The following is a 21,244-nucleotide window of genomic DNA, read 5'->3' as shown; positions in this document are numbered from 1 at the left end:
TGCACCTTCCGCCGACCACTGGCGACAACATCGATGTAATGTGGAGACCTCACGCCCCACGTGTTGAGCAATTCGGCGGTACGTCCACCCGGCCTCCCGCATGCCCACTATACGCCCTCGGTCAAAGTCCGTCAACTGCACATACGGTTCACGTCCACGCTGTCGCGGCATGCTACCAGTGTTAAAGACTGCGATGGAGCTCCGTATGCCACGGCAAACTGGCTGACACTGACGGCGGCGGTGCACAAATGCTGCGCAGCTAGCGCCATTCGACGGCCAACACCGCGGTTCCTGGTGTGTCCGCTGTGCCGTGCGTGTGATCATTGCTTGTACAGCCCTCTCGCAGTGTCCGGAGCAAGTATGGTGGGTCTGACACACCGGTGTCAATGTGTTCTTTTTTCCATTTCCAGGAGTGTATTTTGCAATAGTCTACCAACTGAATGTACTATAATCCATAAAACATTATAAAGGTGGATGTATGTATGAACTTATTTATTTATATATGTTACATATCGTCTCCTAAACCAATGGACTGATGGTAACTAAACTTGTTGCACATAGTACTCACTATCTGTAAATAAAATCTATGTGGATGAGGATCAGCAACATGTTGTTAGGGTGAAGGGTGATTGCGTGGGGAGAGAAGGAGGAAGGAAGTGATGGACAGATAAAAAGATGGAAGGGGAGATGGGCACAGAAAAGTGGGAGAAAGAGATGAACAGAGACATGGGAGGGCGAATTGTATAGAGAAAGAGAAGATGAGGAGATGGACATACATAGGGGCAAGATGGAGGTGGACAGAGAAGGAACAGGTGAAGATGGTTAGAGAGAAGGGGGAAGAGAGGATGGACAGAGAGAGGGGGTAGGAAGAGATGGACAGTGACAGGGGGATGGAGAAGATGTACTGGTAGAGGCAGAAGGAGGAGATGGACAGAGAGGATATGGAGGAGATGGACAGAGAGAGAGGGTGATGAGTAGATAGATAGGGAAGGGGAGATTAGCTTAGAGAGGGGAGTTGGACAGAGGGACAAAGGAGAGGTGGACAGAGAGGGGAGGTGCAAATGAACAGAGAAGGTACAATGCGATCCACAGTTTCCTTGTAACTGAACCTTAAGTTCTGATACGTAAAAGCCACGTATAACACTATATAACAAACTAACGTTACCCTCTGGGAGGAATTTAGAAATGTTTTGACCGTGTGTTTACCTGATTGTTAGAAGGTATCGAACAGTAATTTCGTATCTATGGCAATTAAAAGAAAACTTAAAGGCTTTATTTTGGAAGAAATGAAAGTAGTGAAGTTCATGTGAATGAAGCAAGAAACGGTTGCCAGCCTAATTAGGCATAATAATTTGAAACATTAAGTTTAAAGAAAAAGGAAACAGAATTGCTAAAGTGACTTTCATTAAAACTCCTTTTAAATAGTGCAATTAATACTCATGACTACTGGACGGACTGAATAGTGGGTAACAGTAGTTACTATTTCCACAAATCAGCAGTCATAGAAGTTAAATGATATTTCACCCACAGCAAGAATGGTTAGTGTCCTAATCATTAACCAATTCAGCACTAAGGTGTTACTCAAGATATCACGACACTAACATTGGGCATGACAAGAGCCTTGGTTTAACTAACATACAAATACCACAAATGATGGTAAATAACACTACAGAAACACTTTTTATACTCTCACTATTATGGAAATGTGTCAGATTTCTTATAATAGAAAAGAGTATAGTGGGGACGCATAAACTGAAACTGTCGTTACAGGCAAATTCTGTGAATATTTCAGAAACAAATGGCAATTTGCCAATATTGGTTTCTAACCCCACTTGAAACAATTTATATGTTCATACCATAAAGCAAGTAATTCAAATATTAAGTGCAATTAACTTCAGAAAATAGTTCATAGTAATAACCAAAGCTAAATTACTTTGGTATAAGTTCAATTTGTATGCCTTTCTCACTATCTGCGAAGCAGGTAATTTAACTAGCAACATTAATACACTTCGGCACAACTTTGGCACATTTAATGCACACACAAATCAATAGTTATTCAGAAACAGGACACTCGGTCTTCTGCACGTTTAGGATGGGACCCTACATTGGTTTCAAGATCAGGACAATTTCAAGGTTCACACACATGTTTGAATCACTGGTATTGTTATTGAAAACCACTCACATAAACATACTGGTGTCCATACTATGATGCATATCTGAGTTCCTGAAGCAGGCGGAGCAGTGACGCAATAGTGGTGGCAATCACGTGACGGCTATCTGGTCTCACTCTCTTGCGGTTGAATGCTCTTTATAAATTCTTCTTGGCGACGTATTATCTTCGTTTTAGAGCCATTCCATAATAACAAGAGCACCATACGACAGCCGAAACCACATCCGAGGAAATTGCAATATAAATTGGCTTTCAAATGCCCCACTTGGCACCCTCGATATTAACCGTACAACGTCTAGCCTCTGACTGCGTAGCGTGCTCCCCCAGTAGCCGCCAGATCGACCGCCAAATCCACCTTTTAGCGCACGCTAGGCCACTTCCGTAGCGGAGGGGGTTCCCTATACGTTTTTTACTATACCGTACAAGATCCCTAAGCACGAACCAGTTTTTTACATAAACATTTTTCTTTCTTAACATTCATATTCTATAAAGTTTCATTGCTTTTAAACACTATTAAGTTTTTTACAATAAGTACACTACAAACTTCAATTCCCTCTGAAAGTTCAAAGATCTGAACTAGTAAAGAACAACCTCTTCATAGTAACATACACATAATTACACTGTATAAACTACTTTCAGTAAATATTGGTGTTACAAAGGGGAGGAACAGATGGACAGAGAGACTGCCAGGAGGAGATGGACAGAGAATGTTGAGTGGAGGAAATGGACCGAGTGATGAAGAAGGAGAAGATGGACAGCCAGGGGATTAGGAGGGTATTTTGGCTCTGGAAGAAAGCACTGTGTGTTTGAGAACCACCAACATTATATAGTGGTGGGAATGGCACAGGGCCAAAATTTAACCATAACTTAGGAAGACTTGGAGCAATTTCAACCAAATCTGTTATGCACCTTACATGACATTATTTGTATAGTAATAATGTGGGGGTAAAATTTCTCACTACAACAAGGGATGTGGATGTGGACAGAAGAGGAAATGTAATTATGTTCGAAAACAAGATGTTGGTATTTCTTTCCTGTAATTTGTTGAGTTGGAATACCTTTAGAAGTATGATGCCGTTTTTCCCTTCTTTGTGCTTTTTGGTGTGTGAAAGGTATCGAGAGAATGAGCTCTACAGCTAGCCACCTAAGATCAAGCCACACTGCTGGATGCCGCGGATTAATTTAACATCCTTGCTGAAGTCGTATGGTGTAAAGCAACAGAAAATCGAGCACCTCAAAGGTGAGGCGCTTAACAAGGGCCACCTGAATAACTCACTCACTTTTAGCTATTGAAGACAATCTTTCAGATAAAAGCCAGTTAACTTAAAGAGGGACATAGTGTGGTGTTCATCACGTTTTCGTAGGTGGAAAGCTAGAGGAGATACCATACATAGTCAACACGGTTATTTTAAATAAATTGTCATGTTATATTATTTGCTTTTTAATAATACTTTCGAAAAATCGTGGAATACATTAGATTCTGTTAGGTTAATCATAGAGTATCAGCGACAATGAACAGACTCTATGTGGTTTCTTAGGTATACAGAATACACCGAATGTAAGCAATATTCCACTGACTGAGGGTTTCGCGTGTGCATTTGTTTCATGAAGACCATCGAATGTAAACAAGATTACACACACTGCGAGGTACGTGTGTTCATCCGTTGCGTCACACCATTTATCTGTAGTTTGCTGTCGTAGCGAATAGACGACATCTCCATAAAGTTATCATATCTTCACAGTTGTTCTACGCAAAGTCTGGGAATCCTGATATGGTTTTCTTTTACGGCGAACGTCGCCAAAATGTGACAGTATCAGAGCGTTTGTATGCAGAAAAATATCCAGAACGGGCATCACTTGGCTAATTCCCTTTGACATAATACAAACATTTCAGGAAAGAGGATATAACACCAGCTTGTTATACGTTATACGCCACTCTTCCCCAACTGCCGAACACTAAGTCCTGTCAAGGGAAAAGCCACATATAACACTAACCTGCTGTGGCAAAAGCAAATGTTACCCTCTGAAAGGATTTTGAGTTTTGACCGCACGTGTGTCTAATGGATGAAGGTATAGGACTATATGTTTGAATATGTTGCAGTTAACAGAAAAACTATACAGGCTTTAAACTTTGGGGGTTAATGAAAGTATAAAAATTCATATACGGATAAAAAATTAACGGTCGCCAGCCCAATTAAGCACATTTACTAGGAAATATATGTTTAAGAAAACGGAATGTTAGTTATTGAAGTTAATTTCATAAATATTTCTCTTGGCACAGCACACAGGATACGAGTGGACACACAACACTCTGAGCTGTGGGTGGCAGCAGTTACCAATAGTGAACAAACTAGTAATCATAGACAGCAAAAAATGTACCAAACTTATACTAATAACGGTTACACTCAAGATCGTTACTTGAATCGGTACCGAAATGTTAATGCAAGAAGTGTACAACTAAAGATGGACCTGAGGGGCCTCTGTCTTAGTTGGCACACAAAAATCACAAGTAAAGGTAAATGATGCCACAATTGCACTATTAATGTCCCTCTGCTTATATTTGTTTTCGTTACAGCAATAATATTCCAGTTATCTTTCTCATATGAGAAGAAAATGGTGGGGACCCCTAAACTGGTATAGTATCACTCGTCAAAGTCTATGATTATTTCAGTAGCAAAATTTAATATAAACAAAGTCTGTTCTTAACTTCACTTGGGATAGTTTATATTAGCTTTTCAAGGCAAATTATCCTACACCGAGCTCAATTAACTTAAAAAAATCATACATGATAGTAATCAAGGCTAAATTACGTTTCAAGCGGGTCTAGCTTATTTTCATTTTTCATCACCTGTGGAGCAGGTATTTTAGACAGTAGTATATACACAATCTGGCACACTGCTTTAGCAAAACGATACTTTGCAATAAGCTCAGAGTACTTTATCAAAATTCTAATTAACTTCAATTTTTTGATCCTTGCACATTTGACAAAGATAAATAAATCACTAGTTCATTTGAAACAGTATACTCGGTTTTACAAATACTTAGGAGCGGACCCTGCATAGGTTCATAATCAGGACAGAAGATATGGTTCGGAAGACAGATTTATAGCATTTGGATGTAATTAAAATCACTCACACAAATTAGTTGGTCCATGCTCTGATACATATCTGTATGCATGAAGTTGGTGGAGCAGTAGCGAAGTTGTGGTGGCAAGCGACGTGGCAGCGAACTGCACACACGGCTCTCTATGTTTGAATGTTCTATCAAATTTCTTTTTGATGACGGTTGTGCAACCTATTAGAGCCATTCCTTACTGCCGAGAGTACCAAGCAACAGCAAAATCTACATCCGAGGCAAAATTCCACGCAAAGCTGCCGTCAATTGCCTCACTTGGCACCGTCGATGTGTACCGTGCAATGGCTGGCTACTGATTGCGTACCGTTCACACCAAGGAGCCGCCTAGTTCGACCGCCAAAACCACCTTTTACATCGCACCAAGCCACTTCTGTGGCGGAGGGACTTCCCTACATCTTTTACATTTTACAGTACAAGTTCCCTAAGCATGAGCCAGCTTCCATTACACATTGTATATCTTATAAACTTACACATATTATAAAATTACATTATTTTAAACAATTATTAATCTTTTTCCACATATACACTACAAACTCTAAATTTCCTATCTCAAATAAGTGACATTAACTAAGAAAGAACACACAATCCATAATTGTTGACACACAGCTACCTAATATAAACCTGCTACTAATCGATATAAGTGTTACAAGGAAACAGCGATAATCAAAAACAAAATTGGCACAAATCAGGAACAGACGAGAGACATGCAATTAACAGCTTAGGAGCTTTAAACTGATCCATGGCGATGACTTTCAACGAAGGATATCATCCTTGGAATGTAAGCTATGGAAATAGCGAAAATATGACGTATTCATGACCAAGATGTTATTTACAGATGAAGAATCATTTACAAGCAATAGGCACGTTATTGTTTACAACATGCAATACTGGTCCTCTGAAACCAGAGAGAAATGGCTGAGAGAAATGGACAAATATAGATCTCGGTCAGTTAACGTGTAGTTTGGTAACGTAAATTATAAACTTATCGGTCCCTATTTTATTGATGGGAATTTAAATAGTGAAAGCTATTTTTGTTTCTTAACAGGGATACTGCCACTGCTACTAGAAGACTTTCCATTGGACATACAACATGTCGTGTGGTACTAGCACGATGGATGTCCACCATATTCTGCATGGGTAACTACAGAGTGCAGCGGGGCGGGTTCGGTCGTCTGCGTGTTTGTTATCGCTATCATTCAGTCCACCTACCACGATAGGATTCTTGTCGTTGTCCCTTCACTCTGTGGTAGCAGACACGCACTAGGCAGTGTAAAGCAGCGTTGATGAAACCACCACCTAATACCTATCACACAGAGGCCGCATAACACTAGTTGAAAGTCAGTTCCTGAAAGTTTATGATTAAGAAATCGGGCGTTCGGGATCTTCAGTCTACTTGCAGAAAAGCATTTAAAATTGGATTGACTTTGCTTTTTATTCATATTGAAACATATGAAATGGTTATCAAGTCCGTATTTAACATGGTAAAACGTTATCATTCAAAGTTCACTGTCTGTGTAACAATATTCACTCGAAAAGCAGCCAGAAATTTAGTATTTCTTCCAATCCATATGTGACATACAGCAAACCAGTGCTTAACAGTTTTGGTTAAAAACTGTTTTGGTGGCAATTTTAGTAAGTCCGACCAGACTAATTTTCACTTTCTACCAGTCACTGACCCACAACTATTCGCGATTTAAACATTCGTTCGTTTCAGCGGTCTTCTTCGTAAGAGATGCTCACCAAAATATCCCGTACAGAGCACGAGACAAGCCACGTGGAGTTGTTACTACGACCAGAAAGTTCATACCCTCATATCTCTCAAACTATTTAACTCAGAAACACCAAATTTTCATTTAAATGTTCGTAACTCCAGTCGCGTCAGTCACAATATGTTCTAACCGAAATTAGCTCACTATTTCCTCATCTTACAGAGTATTTTTAAGGAGATATCTGACGTCGTGTTATGCGTAGACTAGCAAGCAAGCGATTCCCTCGAGGTACTCTCCTATATGCCCAGCCCTCTTTTCGCGCGGGTACCGCTTAATTCTGATTGGCTGTTAATCTAAATGACCAATCAGAACGTTCCTTCCAGATCATTCTCGCGGCAAATCTTGACCTATCCAATCACTAATTTGATAGTAATTAATGTCATCAAAATTTCAATTTCTTGTATTTTGTTTAATCAAAATAAACAAAGTGGGAAATATTCTTCAAATTGATAAATAAACTTATTCCGCCTCTAACTTCCATTCTGACTACTTTTATACAAAAGCAAGCACACACCGATATACTTCACCTGAATCGTGGTTGCAATGTAAGTTTCCCACGATTCGTTTGTACAAGGTTATACGAAAACTGAAATATTAAATTTTAACGTATGTCCCACATACACTCTCTCAATCTTTCTGACGCACTCACACGACATAATATAACCAAACAATAATTTATGTATTACTTAATGCAATGTGAGTAAAGTTTTAAAAGAAAAATTGTAATTAATCGATTTTTATGCACTGATACCTTTGGAATGGCTTTAAATGACAATGAAAGTCACTCTGTTATTATTCCTAACTTGGTTTTAAAAAATAAGCGTGGGTTTTAGGAGTTTTGGGTAATTCTCTTCATCTCCAAAACTATAATAAATAAAAATCTGGAATTTGGACAGCATCATTCCATTAATAACAAAAGGATGTGTACCAAATTTGAACAAAATTGGACAATAACTAACATGGATTATTTAGATTCGTAGAGGGAATGAATCTTCGTATCGACTGAATGTTACGCTATGCAGTTCGCGCGGCATGCAGCGTCAGCTGTCCTATGAGAAAAGCGAAAAAAAAAAAAAAAACATAGCCTTCCTGCAGCGACCGTACTAGACGGCTGTGTGCCTTACTGCAACGAATGTCATCTCGTAATAACTTGCTGCATTACAAGAGGTACTGAACAACAGATACGAGGATCGTTGAATTGGTCGATCCGACAACACAAAAGTGCATGCACGTTCGTCAGACCTAAGGCCTTTCGACTTTTACTTGTGGGATAATTTGAAAAGAGAAGTTTATAGTGAAATTCCAACCACTCGTGAAAACACAGGTTATCGTATTATATGAGCCTGTTCTGCTATCAGCTCCGATGAAATTTATCGTGTAACATTGCACACATCCCACCTTTTAGAACATGTATGACTTATAATGATCAGAATTTGGAACACATGTAACAACGTTAACCGTTGTCATTAAATTATTTACTGTGCAAGTCATACTAGACTCATAGTATTCGTTTGAACTCCTCATATGTCAGTAACGTGATCAGATGTAATAAAATTACCGTATAACACACACATCAAAAAAAGTTTAGCATCACGTTGGTTCCAAGAGTTCCGGAAACTAAAGAAAACTGGAAAAGAGAACAACATAAACATCATTTCCGTCCTTGTTATTGCTCATGAAAACCACACATTGCATGTTGTACCACTATACATTGAGAGCATCAAAGGTGTTGGTCCAGATCGCTGTACACGCCGGAGCCTCTAATACCCAGTATCACGTCCTCTTGCATTGATGCATGCCTGTATCCGTCGAGGCATACAATCCACAAGTTCATCAAGGCACTGCTTGTCCAGATTGTCCCACTCATCAAGGGTGATTCGGCGTAGATCCCTCAGAGTTGTTGGTGGGTCACGTCGTCCATAAACAGTCCTTTTCAATCTATACCAGGTGTGTTCGATTGGGTTCATGTGTGGATAACATACTGGCCACTCTAGTCGAGCGATGTTGTTATCCTGAGGGAAGTCATTCACAAGATGTTCACGATGGGGGCGCGAATTGTCGTCCATGAAGACGAATGCCTCACCAGTATGCTGCCTATATGTTTGCATTATCGGTCGGTGGGTGATATTCACGTATCGCAGACATTATTGCACCTTCCTGAGCACCAGCGGCGTACATCGGCCCCACAAAAACCACCCCAAAACAGCAGGGAACCTCCACCTTGCTGCACTCGCTGGACATTGTGTCTAAGGCGTTCAGCCTGATCGGGTTGCCTCCAAACACGTATCCGACTAGCGTCTGGTTGAAGGCATATGCGACACTCACCGGTGAAGAGAACATGACGCCAATCCTGAGCGGTCCATTCGGCATGTTATTGGGCCCATCTGTACCGCATTGCGTGGTGTCGTGGTTGCAAAGATGGGCTTCGCCATGGGCATCGGAAATGAAGCTGCGCATCATGCAGCCTATTGCGCACAGTTTGAGTCGTAACACGACGTCCTCTGGCTGCCCGAAAAGCATTATTCAACACGGTGGCGTAGCTGCCAGGGTTCCTCCGAGCCATAATCCGTTGGTAGCGGTCATCCACTGCAGTAGTAGCACTTGGGCGGCCTGAGCGAGGCATGCCATCGACAGATCCTGTCTCCCTGTATGTCCTCCATGTCCGAATAACATCGCTTTAGTTCACTCCGAGACGCCTGGACACCTCCCTTGTTGAGAGCACTTCCTTGCACAAAGTAATAATGCGTACGTCATCGAACCACGGTATTGACCGTCTAGGCATGGTTGGACTACAGACAACATGAGCCGTGTACATCATTCCTGGTGGAACGACTGTAACGGATCGGATATCGGACCCCTCCGTCTAATAGCCACTGCTCATGCATGTTTACATCTTTGGGCGGTTTTAGTGACATCTCTAAACAGTGAATGGGACTGTGTCTGTGATACAATATCCACAGTAAACATCTATTTTCAAGAGTTCTGGGAACCTAGGTGGTGTAAAAGTATTTTTGAAGTGTGTGTAATGCATTGTACAAGTCTTCAGACGCATTATTGAGAAGAAATAATATAATAGGCCAATCCGTTTACAATAACAAATTTGAGTATCGTATCGCTTCTATCCTTCCAACTACGAAATAATAATGAACACCATACTATGTCCCCTCTCAGGCTAAGCAGCTTTTGAGCGATTTTCTTGCTTCACTAAAAGTTGCTAAGTTATTCAGTTGACCTCTCTTACGTATCTCAAGCTGTATGTGAGCAATATATGTCACATACGCACATGATCAACATCTCGTTCTAAGCTCCTCGATCGACTGAACCAAACATGCCACACATACTACTTACTGGCTGAAAAGAAATACTGTTATGATTAAAACTACTAATTTCCCATTGGCGAGGGCGTGGGGTTGATAACTTGGTGGTAGATAGGGAAGGGGCCGGGGAGGAATTGTATTTCGCGAGGAGGGTGGAAAACATGGATAGAGAGAAGGGGTAGGATGAGATGGTCAGAGAGAGGGAAATGGAGGACATGGACATAGACAGGGAGCAAGAGGGCGAGGAGGAGGTGAATTGAAGTTCGCGGGAGGAGGGGGAGAGAAAATGGCCAAAGAGGGAGGGTAGGAGGTGATGCGTGGAGAAAGGTGATATGAGGAGATGGCAAAAGAGTGGAGGAAGGATGAGATGGACTAACAGAAGATTGGAATAAAAAAATACCTTGGCAATGTAGTGTTTTTCAGCTAGTATACCGACGAAAGGTCATGCAACAATTTTGGTGATTAATGAACAGGTATATGAGCGCTGTTTGTCAAATTAAAAAACTGGTAGAAGTTTAGTGTGTACTGTTCTAATCGGATCTTGATAGGTGCTGCCTAAAGCTGTATTGTGGTAAAGTACAGGCGAACAGCAGTTCTTGTTCTGCCTTTCGTTTCCTGTGGGTATCTTCTGAGCATTTGGATTAGTAATTTATATGGTTGAAACCGTTGGCAAGATTTAGCTGAAATATACTGTTCGAGATGTGGCAGTGAACAATTCTTTTTGTTTGGTAGGCAAAGTGCAAGGGAAAATTGTTAAAGCTTTCATGCCGACTTCACGACTAACTGCCTGTTGGCTTCTGTATTGGGTTCATTGTCTGACGTTCGATGATTTTACTGACGTTTCGCCAGCACGACTGGGTCTCATAGTCAAAGCCTGACTCTCCATTGCTGGTGATAAACTGGAGCCGAGCTCGCGGCCGCAGACTGTGTATACGTGGCGCACCAGGATGTTGGCGCACCTGGTACATATAGCCTGCCGCCGCGAGCTCGGCTGCAGTTCACCACCATCAATGGAGGGTGAAGCTTTGGCAGTGCCAGCCACTCGTGCTGGCGAAACGTCAGTAAAATCACCAGACCAACGTCGGGCGAAGAACACGAGACAGAAGCCAATAGGCAGTTTGTCAAAGAGTGAGGCTATCACCTAGCGACCAATTTCCTATAATATTCTTCCAGGGAAACGACGAGTCGAAGACAGGAATTTCTTGAGTTCAGTGTGCTACACAGTAGGTGTACAAGTCCTGTGAATAACTTTTATAGGCGGTCTTAAATGAAATTACAGTGTTGTATTTTAATAGCATTAGGCCTAAAAGGCACTTCCGTTAATTTTTGTCGGCAGCAGAATCGAAGGATAGTTGAGCTTTAAAACAAAGAAAATTAAAAAATCAAAAGTCTTCGCCCGTTAAGATCACTAGTATGGTTTACAAATGAGATATAAGATTTAAACTGGAAACAAAGATTAGTTCTCTATTTAACAATAGATGACAGTAGACTGAATTCCACTTCATTTTTCGTAAAGACTACGTTACCATCAATATGCATTTCACTATATTGCTGAGTAAAAATCATCTCCACTACCATGAGATTTCCAGCAGCACATTTTAAATTAATGTAATTTTGGACATTTTTATTAGCTAATGCTTTAACAGTTGGATGTGTTCGGTTACGATTCGGTTTATTTAAACTTATAAATTAATTTCAAACAAGAAGAACAGTTTTCTAACAGCATAGCCGTTTTTTTTCTTAATTGAAAAGAGAAACGAGTAGCGATATTGGCGCAGGCACGTATAACATCTTACGCTCGTCGTAACACCAAGTAATGGTAGCGGAGAAATTTTATTAGATCTACTAGATCGAGAAATGGTTAGTGATTAACTAGCTTCAGTTCATAACTTAGTCACAAACATGCTCGTGTGAAAGAAGATTGCATTATCGATATCGCCGTTGCTTCTCAAATCAGCGTTCGTTATCGATTTGAACCCTTCGATCTAACTGACTAGGCGTGTATGGTTGTGTTCCGCTATTCTGCCAGGCACATACCTCTGAGAAACTATTGGAAATTCTTTCATATAAAGGACGATTAAAAGTTTCAGTTCGAAGACCGCACTAGTCCCTTGCCTACATGTCGGTGCTTATATACCCCCATTGGAGTCGCGCTGGGATGCATATCCGCTGCATCACGCAAGCAAAGACAACACTTTGATCGTCACATATATGTTTCTGGATCGTTAGTTGAAGTATTATAACGCAGGGAAAGCAAATCTGTGAGAAAATCTTACAAAATTCCACAAATAATTTTATATGGGTACTGAGAACCTCAACGCTATGAGCCTTGAACGCAGTAACTTATGGGTTACTATAATGTTCATGAACGTCCATGTAGTAGAAAATTGATTGCGCTTTGGAATATAGTTGTAAAATTCCTCACGAAACTAACGTTTATTATCGCAGTACGCAGAAATTACAAGATGAAATTGGCAAGAAGGTAAAGAATCAGTATTTTAAGGAGGTGGTTACACTTTGCAACCACTGCGACATACAGTTTTCAACCACCGATCATTTCACGTGATATATTTGGAAGCAAATTCCCATTTTTCCTGTGTAAAACCCCACATCTCGAACTTCCATGCACTCGTAACGTCGAAGACAAATTATAGTCCCTTAATGTTCATGAACGTCCATGTAGTAGAAAATTTTGTCAATCCTTAATAAAGGGACTATCGAACCCATTTCCTGGCTGCTACTCTTTGTTATAAAACCTACCTTTCGTTAATGCATTATGTTTCTCGGAAACATACTTAGTTTCCTTAACAGGGAATTAAATTCAAGTACACGGTCATGTGTTTACCGCATTTTGAGTGACAGCTGGTAAGAGCTAGAGCTTCCGATTAGACAAGCGCGGCTGATTTAGAAGGCAGCCAATTTTTTGGCGCACATGTCCCATCACGAGGGCATGATTAATGGCGGGGCGGCACTGGTTGTACAGCTTTACGGCTCATCGACAGTCGCGTCATTAGAGCTGCGCCCCTCCTGATGGCCCACGTCCTCAAAGAAGCGGCGCCGTCGCCGTCGTGCAGCAGCAAGAAACACGCGGTGCCCGAGCGTGCACGCGCGCCACGCATTCGCTAGATTGATCGTATGGAAGGCTGTGGCAGCAGCGGAAGGATCCGAGTAGGTCCGCGAACTCAGAGATAACCTGTCTTTTTTAGCTGTATAAAAGTGGTTTTTTTCCGAACTGAGGCAAAATTCATGTGGACAGAGAAGTTTTTACGTCAGCTGTTCCACTTTAACACGAATTTGATGCCACTATGCGTTAAATCGAAATTGAATTCGTCATCACTAATGAATTTTCCCGAACTAAGAGCGATAAAGCTGGTATTTAATGACTATATTTAGTCAGTTTCAAACAAAACGTTTGAAAAGGAACATTTTTGCTATGAAGTAGATGAGAGGAAAACCAATACTTTTGATAATGCTGTAACACTCACAGAGTAAAGCGAGTTTATAAGAGCTTGTTTATGAATGAAAACGAACTAAAACGACCCGTTGACGACGAGATCGTTAGAGATGCAACACAACCCCGGTTCGGGTAGGGATGGAAAAGAAAATCGGCAGGGCCCATTTTTAAGGAATCACCCCGCCATTTGACTTAATGTTACCGGGGATTCACGGAGTCACAAATGTGGATGATTGGACAAGGGCTTAAACCCTCACTTGCCAGAATGCGTTTCTACTGCCTTAGCTACTTCTTCCTGTGTGTTAGATTCCAGTAATGAAATCTGAATCCTCTTTCTTCGATTGTGACATACATACTGTATGAATATCACTGCTTTAGTGAACGTCCTATTTATGTACAAATATGATTCAGTATTCTTTGAAGTTGTATGAAAATATAAATCACTAAATCATTGGCACAGTGTGATTTTAGTTCCTTATGCAAATAATAGCCACTGATGTACTGCTTCTGGTATGTACTTTCACTTATAGGTGATCGATTCACTATATTTATAGTATATGAAATACAGCACTATATAGTCCCACCGTTGGTGTCCTCTGCATGGTTCTGAACCATACTATTTGTTAGATTATTTTAGATCTTATTACGAAATTATCTGGATAAATTCCAGTTTATACTGATCGCCCATCTGTCGTGAAAACGTTTCTGTCTTGAAATATTTAAAGTTAATCACAGAAAAGTTTGGAACCTATAAAAAGGTTTGTTCCATTACCGTTCTTGTGAACAAATTAATCAACGTCTTATTATATTTAACACAGTATTTTAATTGTTTTATAACTGTTGACTTGTCTAAGTAGAAATGGAGCGCTGCTAACGATGTACAGTATAATACTTGTTGCTCACCGAAGTATGATGTTTCTCTATATCCTTTTTGCCTGCTCTAAAGAATTCTTTCCATTTCGATTCAGCGTTTGCTTTCAACTGCAGCATAGTCTTTAACACTTCAATTTGTTCTCGTTATAAGTACTTTATATTCAAACTTTTCACATTTTCTTATTTTCGGTTTGTACTGTATCTACCTTTCATCCGTAGACTACTTCCTGTTAAATTCTGTTCTTTGAAATATGTGTTATATTATTAAGTGCATTCAGTGATTCCAACAGTACCCGAAATCTAGCTTCGGAACGTCGTTCACTTGCATAAATTAGGAATTCTCACAAACTCTATAAACAAAAAAACGTTTCTCAGGAAATCGGAAAAATTTTCACGTCATATCGCAAGAAACTGAAAATGTTGAAAGTGGGTTTTACAGTATAAAGCATCCCAAGTTGAATCATAACATATGTTCTACGGATATTAATGCTTCGACTAAAACACATTTATGGATGAGAAGCAGATATTAACAAATAATACTCTGAGCAGTGAGAAGAGGAAACCTTTTTTCAGATACATATATCTTCTGCTTTGATTCATGTGTTGTACAGCTATCAAAGGCATGTGACATGTGAAGATAACCAGGAACAGTTCGACGGAGAGGAAGACCAAAAGTGCACTAATGAGTGGGAGTAAATACACACAGACGCAACAGCACTACAGTCGAAGCAATGATTCTGAAAATATCGCCATACATTTCCGATTGCACAGAGTAGTAACGTAGCGCATGGTGGCGGATTGTATGATTTTGCGACATGAAATTGTTTCTTTGTGATCCCACAACAAACTAACTCCTATCATCATGTTTCAAATCACTGGTACACCCAGAGAGATATACCTCGTGAAATAATCCTACTACCATGATTACCACTTAAGTAGCAATGGTTAAATATTTGTGCCTCGTTTAGAAAGAGCTCATTTACGTATAAGAACAACATAACTAACACCGAATAAATGGTGGCCTATTTTTTCACTCTCAACTCTCCTTGTTTTAAATAAATGTAAGGGGCAATAAAAAGGTTTCGTCTGCGGACATTGCTGCAGCGTGTATGCGATTCCGACGCTGGTTTATAAGTATCGAGATGTAGGCAAGGCATTAGATGGCCTTCGAACGGGAACATTTTGATCACCGTTTATGCATACTAGCTGACGAAATACTTTGAGATCTTCTATGTGTTTGAGAATATTACACAACTGTGTGCCATTTGTCTGTTAGACGTAATGTCTGCGGGTCGTGGTTGTGTCCAACTACACTTTGGACGCCGATAAAGTGGAACAGCAAGGTGAAGCGAGTAGTATGGACATGTACGACGGGCATTCAATAAGAAATGCAACACATTCTTTTTTCCTCAGCCAATTTCAGTCGAAAAATGCAGAATTTGCTGTGGGACGTCGTGAAATATTCCCGCTTGAGCCACAATAGTTCATGAAGCTCCTATAGGTGGCAGCGCTAAACGTAGCATTCTAAATAGGGTGTATGACGGAACAGTTCAAATCAGAGATCTGTCACTGAACTTCTTTTGGTGGAAATTCATAAACGTTTGCAGAATGTCTGCGAAGACCTGTCAGTGAACAAAAGCACAAGTCCAAGGCAAGGGGTCATCATTGCAACAAGGTCACATAAACGTGTCCCGTCTCCCCGGTACCGGCCAGCCACACGCAGCTGTGACTCCTGCAATATTGAAACGTGTGGACACTTTCATTCGGTATGGTTGACGCATTACAAGCAAACGCTTAGCTGCTGAACTGTAGACCTCTGTTGGTAATTCTCAAACACTCGTCCACGAGTTGGGAAGTTCAAAGGTGTGTGTTAGCTGCGTACCTTGCCGTCTAACAGAAGACCATGAAGAACAACGAAGGACCATTTGTGTGCAACTGCTTGCGCGTGAAGGAGGTGCACGTGACCCTCTCTTTGTCGAACATCGTTCGTTACAGGCGTTGAAACGTGTGTTCATCAGTTCGAACCGGAGACAAAACGGCAATCGAAAGAGTGGCGCCGCACCACCTCTCCTCTGAAGAAGAAGTTCAAAGCCGCACCCTCAACCGGTAAAGTCATGTCGACGGTGTTACGGAACTCTCAGTCGGTTATTATATTTGATATGCTCCCTCGTGGCGTAACAATGAATTCTGAAGTGTATCGTGGAGCCTTATGACATGTAAGAAACGACTTTAGCGCGTTCGTTGTCACAAAAATGGAAACGAACTTCTCCTTCCCCTTTAGAATATAATGCCTAACACAAGCCTGAGCACCCGAAAGGAGAGGAGTTCACACAATTTAAGTGGACTGTTCTTCAAATGGTTCAAATGGCTCTGAGCACTATGGGACTTAACATCTGAAGTCATCAGTCCCCTAGACTTAGAACTACTTAAACCAAACTAACCTAAGGACATCACACACATCCATGCCCAAAGCAGGATTCGAACCTGCGACCGTAGCGGTCGCACGGTTCCAGACTGAAGCGCCTAGAATCGCTAGGCGACTGTTCTTCCTTATCCATCCTACAGCCCGCATCGCGCACCTTCCGACTGCCGTCTGTTTTACTCAATGCAAGGTCTCGTGCTACAAGCACTACAGTGACGGTATGGAGGTTACTGGTGCAGCAATACGTGGAATCCCACGTCGAACAGTGGAGTGCTAGCCTGCGAACAATCAGGCCCTACCACTAAAGTGCCTTAAGGCCGTCTTATTTAAAGGAGATCATGTCGAAAAATATGTTCTTTTTAGTCACAAGAGTACGGAGTAATATGGTGTATTGGAACCATGAATAAAACCAACCAACTTTCATAAAAAAATAAGTCACTTATTGAATGCCCCTCGTAATCTCTAGGCCTCTTTGATCTTCATTTGACCTTCAATGTGATCAGGCAGTCATGAAGGCCATACACGTGTCCATCACATGTACACATGATGTCATCAATGAACTTGAATGTAAGATCTCATTAAGGTCGCAGTAGGTAGGAAACTTACAGATAGCAGCAGTTGGCGGGAAATTTAGATATTAGAAATGGCGTTGTCAGGAAATTTAAATAGTAATGCTGTCTAATTATTTGTACATCCAATGACAGTGAGGCATTTTCTTTTGCATTATTTTTAATTATACTGCAGTAGCTTATTTGAGTGAAAGAAAATACGTAAGCTTCTTCATCTTAATTCTGCAAATTGGTATTATGCAGCACACACACTCCTCTCAGCCATATGTTACACAGGGAATGAGAACAGGAGGGAAAAAACATAATAAAAACTGTGTTATTATGAAATTTATTACATTCCAAAGAAAAGTTATACTATACTGTAACTAAACAAAAAGATCGACGCCCTAAAGTAGGTTTAGGTAGGGTTTGGCAAGCACGAAGACGAACAGGCACAAGTACAAGAAGTTATCGCCAAGTGTGACTGAGCATTACCTTGCTGAAGGGTAAGCCGAGAATGGCTTGCCATGAAGGGCAACAGAACAGGGCTTACAATATTGTCGACTTATTGCTCTGTTATAACGATGCCGCTGATGACAAAAAAAGGTGTCCAGCTATATAAAAAAATGATACCCCTGACCATGAACTCTGGTTGTTAGGTCATATGGCAGGCGATCACGATGTTGATATGCCACCACGGTCTGGGGCGTGTCCATAGATGCCTTCGGCCTGGAATCTCATTTATTGGAGTGGAACTGTCTTAAGTGATGGGTACCACTTACACTCCTGGAAATGGAAAAAAGAACACATTGACACCGGTGTGTCAGACCCACCATACTTGCTCCGGACACTGCGAGAGGGCTATACAAGCAATGATCACACGCACGGCACAGCGGACACACCAGGAACCGCGGTGTTGGCCGTCGAATGGCGCTAGCTGCGCAGCATTTGTGCACCGCCGCCGTCAGTGTCAGCCAGTTTGCCGTGGCATACGGAGCTCCATCGCAGTCTTTAACACTGGTAGCATGCCGCGACAGCGTGGACGTGAACCGTATGTGCAGTTGACGGACTTTGACCGAGGGCGTATAGTGGGCATGCGGGAGGCCGGGTGGACGTACTGCCGAATTGCTCAACACGTGGGGCGTGAGGTCTCCACAGTACATCGATGTTGTCGCCAGTGGCCGGCGGAAGGTGCACGTGCCCGTCGACCTGGGACCGGACCGCAGCGACGCACGGATGCACGCCAAGACCGTAGGATGCTATGCAGTGCCGTAGGGGACCGCACCGCCACTTCCCAGCAAATTAGGGACACTGTTGCTCATGGGGTATCGGCGAGGACCATTCGCAACCGTCTCCATGAAGCTGGGCTACGGTCCCGCACACCGTTAGGCCGTCTTCCGCTCACGCCCCAACATCGTGCAGCCCGCCTCCAGTGGTGTCGCGACAGGCGTGAATGGAGGGACGAATGGAGACGTGTCGTCTTCAGTGATGAGAGTCGCTTCTGCCTTGGTGCCAATGATGGTCGTATGCGTGTTTGGCGCCGTGCAGGTGAGCGCCACAATCAGGACTGCATACGACCGAGGCACACAGGGCCAACACCCGGCATCATGGTGTGCGGAGCGATCTCCTACACTGGCCGTACACCACTGGTGATCGTCGAGGGGACACTGAATTGTGCACGGTACATCCAAACCGTCATCGAACCCATCGTTCTACCATTCCTAGACCGGCAAGGGAACTTGCTGTTCCAACAGGACAATGCACGTCCGCATGTATCCCGTGCCACCCAACGTGCTCTAGAAGGTGTAAGTCAACTACCCTGGCCAGCAAGATCTCCGGATCTGTTCCCCATTGAGCATGTTTGGGACTGGATGAAGCGTCGTCTCACGCGGTCTGCACGTCCAGCACGAACGCTGGTCGAACTGAGGCGCCAGGTGGAAATGGCATGGCAAGCCGTTCCACAGGACTACATCCAGCATCTCTACGATCGTCTCCATGGGAGAATAGCAGCCTGCATTGCTGCGAAAGGTGGATATACACTGTACTAGTGCCGACATTGTGCATGCTCTGTTGCCTGTGTCTATGTGCCTGTGGTTCTGTCAGTGTGATCATGTGATGTATCTGACCCCAGGAATATGTCAATAAAGTTTCCCCTTCCTGGGACAATGATTTCACGGTGTTCTTATTTCAATTTCCAGGAGTGTACAATTGAGTCCCTATGACCAGCGAGGACGGGTCTGGAGATGTCCCAGACGGTGGTGGGATACCAACGTGACTGTCGCCCACCATACCGGCCAGGAGTGATGTTTTCGGGTGTCACTTCCTTTCGTGCCAGGATATCTTTGGTTGTCATCTGTGGAACCCCTACAGCATAGCTCTACGTCGATGATATTCTACGACCTGTTTTGTTGCCCTTCACCTTAAGCCATCCTGGTCTTACATTTCAGCCAGATAATGGCCACCAGCAAACAACGAAAGTTTCTACGGCTTGTCTTCGTTCTTGCCATGTCCTATCTTGGCCAGCAAATAAGTCCCATAGTGCTTAGAGCCATTTGAATTCGAGAACGCCTGGAGCTACATGAGCAGGGACTTGCATCCATCTCGGGATTTGACCATCTAACGTGCCCATTAGACAGAATTTGGCACAATAAATACCACTCAAGAGGACATCAAAAACTCTGTCAGACATAGTCAAACCGAATTAACTGCTTGCACGAAGGCCAAAGATCGACAAACGCGTTATTGATTTGCTCAATTTCTGAAGCTCTTTCTCCTGTGTAAATTATACAGTTCATATGAAATTGTAATTACTAGTTTGTATGCATGTATATTTTACATCCTATTCGGGTAATTCGTTCACGGTACGACTACTTTGTTTAGTTTTTTTGTCTTAGAGTGTATGTACATTTGGTTGACCGAACTCATTTACATATGATATGGCTGCTCTCAATTTTATAATCTCTCCATCCAGCGGATTTGTTCCGAATGTCTCCGAGTAGCTCCGAATCAGCAGCAACAGTGACTGCGTTTGCGCACTAATTTAATTTCGTATTTCATCATCCTGTCAAGTCTGAACTCGTCAGCAAGTAAACATTTGCTACCCTTTTGGCTGAGGCGCGGCGCGTGGCTGCAGTAATCACATTTCGCTCGCGGGGCCTGAGCCGTAGGCGCCCTGTCGGCTATGCAGCTATTGGGTGCTAGCCTTCTGCCGTCTTCAGCGAGTGCACCTTATTCCGCTTGCAGATGCATGTCGTACCGTTTACAAATTCAGAGAATATCCTCTGCATTTGGATCTTACAACGCAGCTACGAGACACACCGAACATCCAAAAGCGAATTCGTTTTTCATGTACACGTTATGTATTGTTCCGCTGTCATATTTTAAATAGTGCCGCAGGTACAGATTATCAGTGGCATAGAATATACCAGATTAGAGCATAAACTATTGTACTATGTAAGAAGATACATGCATCTGCTAAGGTCTCACAATCTCTGAAGAGCATCTCGCAATATCGGCTGTAAAATTTTGCCTGTATTTTCTGTTCTCCTCTGACATC

This window comes from Schistocerca cancellata, chromosome 4 (assembly GCF_023864275.1).
Source record: "Schistocerca cancellata isolate TAMUIC-IGC-003103 chromosome 4, iqSchCanc2.1, whole genome shotgun sequence".
Lineage (NCBI taxonomy): Eukaryota > Metazoa > Arthropoda > Insecta > Orthoptera > Acrididae > Schistocerca > Schistocerca cancellata.
This window is presented reverse-complemented; position numbering follows the sequence as displayed.